The sequence below is a fragment of the Nannobrachium achirus genome, assembly GCF_963921795.1.
Source record: "Nannobrachium achirus genome assembly, chromosome: 4".
Taxonomy (NCBI): domain Eukaryota; kingdom Metazoa; phylum Chordata; class Actinopteri; order Myctophiformes; family Myctophidae; genus Nannobrachium; species Nannobrachium achirus.
The window spans coordinates 67756764-67762219 of NC_137813.1; the positions used below are offsets into that span (position 1 = coordinate 67756764).

At 38.7% G+C, this 5456-nt stretch overlaps 1 long non-coding RNA gene across 1 annotated transcript; it reads left to right on the forward strand.

Annotated features, from left to right (window-relative positions):
- Positions 1-4345, forward strand: LOC308283599. The gene is made up of 4 exons (XR_013961943.1): positions 1-73; positions 1157-1245; positions 3919-3953; positions 4060-4345. It is a non-coding gene; the product is annotated as an uncharacterized lncRNA (long non-coding RNA).
- Positions 4346-5456: the final 1111 nt, after the last annotated feature.

A 5456-nucleotide genomic window follows, 5' to 3' on the forward strand; every position in this document is an offset into this window, starting at 1 on the left:
TGGTCTTTGCTGGTGAACAGCTTGTCTTCCTCTGTCTCTTCAGACCTACATTAGAATTGCTACATTGAAGCAGGTAAGACACCTGAGACCATTTGTTATGTATTGATGGGAAAGTGTGACTTGACCTCTTTAATTCAGGCTAATACCACAGCAGCTGATATTTTGTAAAATAACTTTCCAAATCAAAATCAAAATTTGTCTGAAGTTTTTTGAAAAGATATGGAATTGGACTTTTTCTTTATTTGTCAAAATAAACAAATAAATAAATAAAATAACATTGCCAAACATCAGACAAGTTTACTGACTAAGCTACTGCCACATCTATGTTCCTATGCATTTGATGTAGTAGCCTTGAGCTGTTCTTACCCTCTGGGTTAAGAATGTCTGCTAAATGCCTAGATTGTAAATTGTAATTGTTCCAAGTACAAAAGGTTAGGTATGATGTACCGGTAGTTAACAAAAATGTATTATTACAGTTACTCACTCCTAACTAGGGGTGTAACGATACATTTTAATAGCGATTCGATACATATCACGATACATGGTTGACGATACGATACATTGACGATATTGGTTCATTCATGGCGATACGATACGATTCGATTCAATGATTTATTTAGCAAAGACATTAAATCTGTGTAAAAGGAGTGGCTAGTGCAGGTTTTTAAGGGAGACATGTATTATTATGGATATAAATAAGTAAACACAGTGAATATCTGCCAACTACATGGACATTTTATATTGACAAACCTGCACCTTGACATGAACCCAGAGATTACACACATTTATCGATAGACCAGTGTAGCTATATAGAAAGGAAAAGTAATTAAACCCCTCCTTCTTCTTAAAAATGCTAAATACAATGCACAAGTAGGTAGTATCGATACAATCGATTCTTTGCACTGCCGATTCGATACGATACAAAATAAAACGATACGATTCGATTTTAGCTGTTTACATTTCGATATACTTCGATTTTTTAAGATAAAAACGATATTTCGATACAGTTACTATATCGTTACACGCCTACTCCTAACACAACGCATTGATATTTACCACCTACACCTAACTGATGGTGCTGCCTCTGTGAAAGCCACAGTACAAGTGAGAGTAGTTACCAGGCCTGACTAACTTATTATCTCATATCCACTGATAGATTGTCCCTGCTCTCAAACGTCAGTCATAAAACCATCACAGCGATCAGGAGAATCGTCTCGTCATCAGGTCTCCTTGTCCTGTCCTCAGGTGGGTGATGACATCTCTGATAAGTTGTGGAGTTGTGTGAAACCACCCTTAAGTCCCTAGATGCCATCTATCACTCTGCTCTCAGGTTTATCACAGGTACAATACCCACAGTGGCGTCAGTTCAGCAAAATCTAGGGTATGGCAAAGATGGGAGTCCCCATGGAAAAGAGGCATTACATTTTGTATAACACGGTTCTATTGTGAAAATAGCAGATGTGAGCATGTAGATCGGCTATTTTCACAATATCTGAAAAAGAAAAGAAAAGAAAAAAATATATATGTACAGTATATATATATATATATATATATATAAGGTTTCTACGGTTTCCTGGGCTGGATATGGCAGCCTTGAATGGTTGTTCAAGTGCAGCTAAACTTTGCATGTTAGTAAACGTGCCACAATTAACAATGCATTTGCACCTGTGCAGCTGACCTGCGGAACTTGGGAATATACCATTTTATTTTAAGTGTGGAGAATAATTACAATACCTTTAAGTGTGGAGAATAATTACAATACCTTGTTAAAGTGACCATTTTGTTAAATTTTGCATTTGTAGTTATTTTACTGTAATTTAACAACATAATATCCAGCGCAGATAGACAAAGAGACATTCATGGATTTATATTTAAAAGTAACTTTTATTTCCCCCCCCTGGACCCAGGGTATGGCAGCTGCATACTCCTGCCATACCCAATTGACGCCCCTGCGTCATTGCACCTTATATACAACAGTCGGTTGGCCCTCTCTCTCTATGAGGCGAGACCACCACTGGTTCATGTACATCTACAAAGTCTTATTAAAAAAGTCACCATCTTACATTTCCTCATTATTAATTCCAAATCCTTCCATTCACCACACACAGGGACGTGCTGGCCATTGGGAAAAGCGGGACAACTCCCGAACGGCCGGTTCATTCTCGGCCGGTCCAGGCCGGGCCATTAGGAAAAAAATTAAACTGTTTGCACAAAAGTAAAAAGTTAACTGTTTGCACAAAAGTAGTGAAAACAGCAGATCTGCAAGCACACAACGCCTCGCACCGCGAGGCGTTGTGTGCTTGTAGATCGGCTGTTTTCACTAGTTTAAATCATTTTTTAAATGATAAATACAAAACAAACGGTTTTGGACATACAAGGTTTCCACCCAACAACAATGAAATAAAGGCCTAATTCATGTAATTGGCCCACTGGCTTCTCACTTTTCATGATCTGAAATGGCAAATCTTTGAGTAGCAGCAGCGCTATAGAGAGAGAACTCTCTATAGCGCGCAATGAGGGCCTCTCCAACTCTTTTTCCCGGGCTGAATCAGGGGCCCAGCACGTCCCTGACCACACACGTTCCAAAACTATTCCACTATTGGTCCCCATAGCCTACGCCGACGTAGACAAAACTGCTTTTGGTTTTAGCATCCTCCATAGCTTGAATGAGTTACAACTTGAATCAATGGTTTCATTGGGACAATTTAAAAACTTGCTTTCCAATCATATTGTTTTAAATTCATCCCACATCTTGCTTTGACAGTAGATCATGCAATGACAATGTTCTCCGCCATTTTGAGTTTTCTTCAAAACACACATTTTGCTGTTACGTACTTTGTTGAAATTCTCATGCAAATGGTGAATATTATGTCTGTGGTCACGCGATCAAGCGGTATCTGTCTGTTTTTTTATTCCCAATGGCCTCAATTGGCTTTCAAAGTTTGCAGGAGGGGCCCTTTTTGCACAGAATGACACCAATCACTCAAACACAGCATTGCTGTGACACTTTGCAAGCACACTCCATAGGCCAAGGCAGTGTTGTTTTTGACAGCAAATTTTGATTTAGTTTTAGTCATAGTCTTTTGAATAAAATGTAATTATGTTTTAGTCATAATTTAGTCACCTGAAAAGTTTTAGTTTTAGTCCAATTTTAGTCGACTGAATATCATAAGATTTTAGGCGACTACATTTACAGTACAGTTGATTTAGTCGACTAAAATGTATTTTGGCAGGCCTTGATGGCATCGTAATGACTGGTTTAACACTTGGTTGTGTGCTGAAAATAGCAGATCTACAACTGCGACGCGTTGTGAGCTTGTAGATCGTCTATTTTCAGCATGCAACACCTGAGAGCAACCAAACATAAAATTATTCTCTTCTCCACTAGTCCCTCCCTAACATTTTTAGTTTTTAGTTTGTTGACGAAATTATTAATATATTTAGTCTTAGTTTTAGTCATCATAGCTTAGTTTTTATTACGTTTTTATTTCGTTTTCGTCAGTGAAAAAAACGTAGTCGACAAACATTTTTCGTCATAGTTTTAGTCGACAAAATCAACACTGGGCCAAGGGAGAACCTCTCAACCAGTTTTTTCCAAACTTGTGCACTCTTGAACCTCTTGTAGGTTGTGCAATCAAAATCTTTTTTTCCCTGGGTTCCTTGGCTCAAACCCCCTACAATTTGTGCCAGAGAAGATAATCTGTATTAAAGTATAGATATTGCTTAGCCATATTGTTTTAAATTAAATAATTACAATCAATGGAAAGCTGTCAAGACCTCGAATATATACATTCATTATGTGATGAAAGACCTGTGTTGTAAGCATCAAATGTTATGATGATAGACTCTCTCTCTCTCTCTCTCTCTCTCTCTCTCTCTCTCTCTCTCTCTCTCTCCCTCCCTCTCTCTCTTACACAGAGTAAAAGACAACTTCAAAACGATGAGTTCAAGAGGTATGTATTGTTTATTTGTTTTAGTGTTTAGTCTCACGTAGCCAGACAACTATTCCACAATTTCAACATCATAACCATGTCAATTTATTCCACCATCTCTCATCAGGGAAAACACAAAAGGAGGAGAACAATGAAAAAGGCAAAGCTCTTGTAACTGGTCTTTATACTGCAGCTGGATGCATATTAGGAGGTGTTGCTGGAGCTTTTGCAGGACCTGCTGGTGCGGCTGCAGGAGCAGGTGCAGGTGCATGTGCAGGCAGAGCATTAGGGGAAACCTTTTCAGATATAGGCATCAAATACTCCAAATAACATCAGTTAACAGTTGGTTTAGTTGAAGTCACCTTAAACTTCAACTAAAGTGACAACGCTTCAATGAGTGTCAACATTTTCTTACATCATTGTTGTTTATCTCTCCCATTAAATTGATGGAAGACTTCATCGTGTGATGTGTTAATTATATGACATCTATGTGTTGTGTTCAGGGACGTGCTGGCCATTGGGAAAAGCGGGACAACTCCCGAACGGCCGGTTCATTCCCGGCCGGTCCAGGCCGGCCATTAGGGAAAAAAAATTAAATAAAATGTCTGTCTTCGTTCCATTTTGGAGGCTGTGCGGCCAACAAAGTAAATCGTCACTGTCGGGCAGAAACCTTGTATCTCCAAGTTTCAAATTTATAATTGTTTTCGCAAAGCAAAGCCCTGCTTCGTCATATAAGGCTGTTGCACAAAAGTAGTGAAAACAGCAGATCTACAAGCACACAACGCCTCGCGGTGCGAGGCGTTGTGTGCTTGTAGATCGGCTGTTTTCACTAGTTTAAATCATTTTTTAAATGATAAATACAAAACAAACGGTTTTGGACATACAAGGTTTCCACCCGACAAAGACAAAATATAACTCATGTAATTGGCCCACTGGCTTGTCACTTGTCATGATCCGAAATGGCAAATCCAATCCAACTCTTTTTCCCGGGCTGAATCAGGGGCCCAGCACGTCCCTGGTTGTGTTCATTATAAAACACTTGTGTATGCTATGAACAAAATATATGTTTCTTTGGTCTCAAATAGGTTAAGTATAGCTGAGGTGAATCTGGTTCATCTTGTTGGACAATGAACCCTAACAGGTTTGTTCTTGCTTTGCTGGACCATCACAGATAAATGATAGTATATCATTTCACATTCATACAATGCCCAGCTTAAAGTGTATTAACAGTATTCAAGGGTTTCCATACCGTTTAGTGGTTTTGGATTACCTAGTTTGGAGGTATTTTCTTAAAGATGCAGTGCCATGATTTATTTCCCCCCTAAAAAATGATGATCAGGTATTATGATTATACTGGGAGGACGATCTTTCCAGGATAAGTGTACAGAAAGTGTTACAATTGTGTTTTTAGGTGGCCACACCCGCCAGTTCATTACAGTTTTTTTCGATTGCTAAAACACGTTTTTCAAAACTGTACGTTTGTTTCAAAACTGCACACACAAAACTCCAAACATTACACACAAA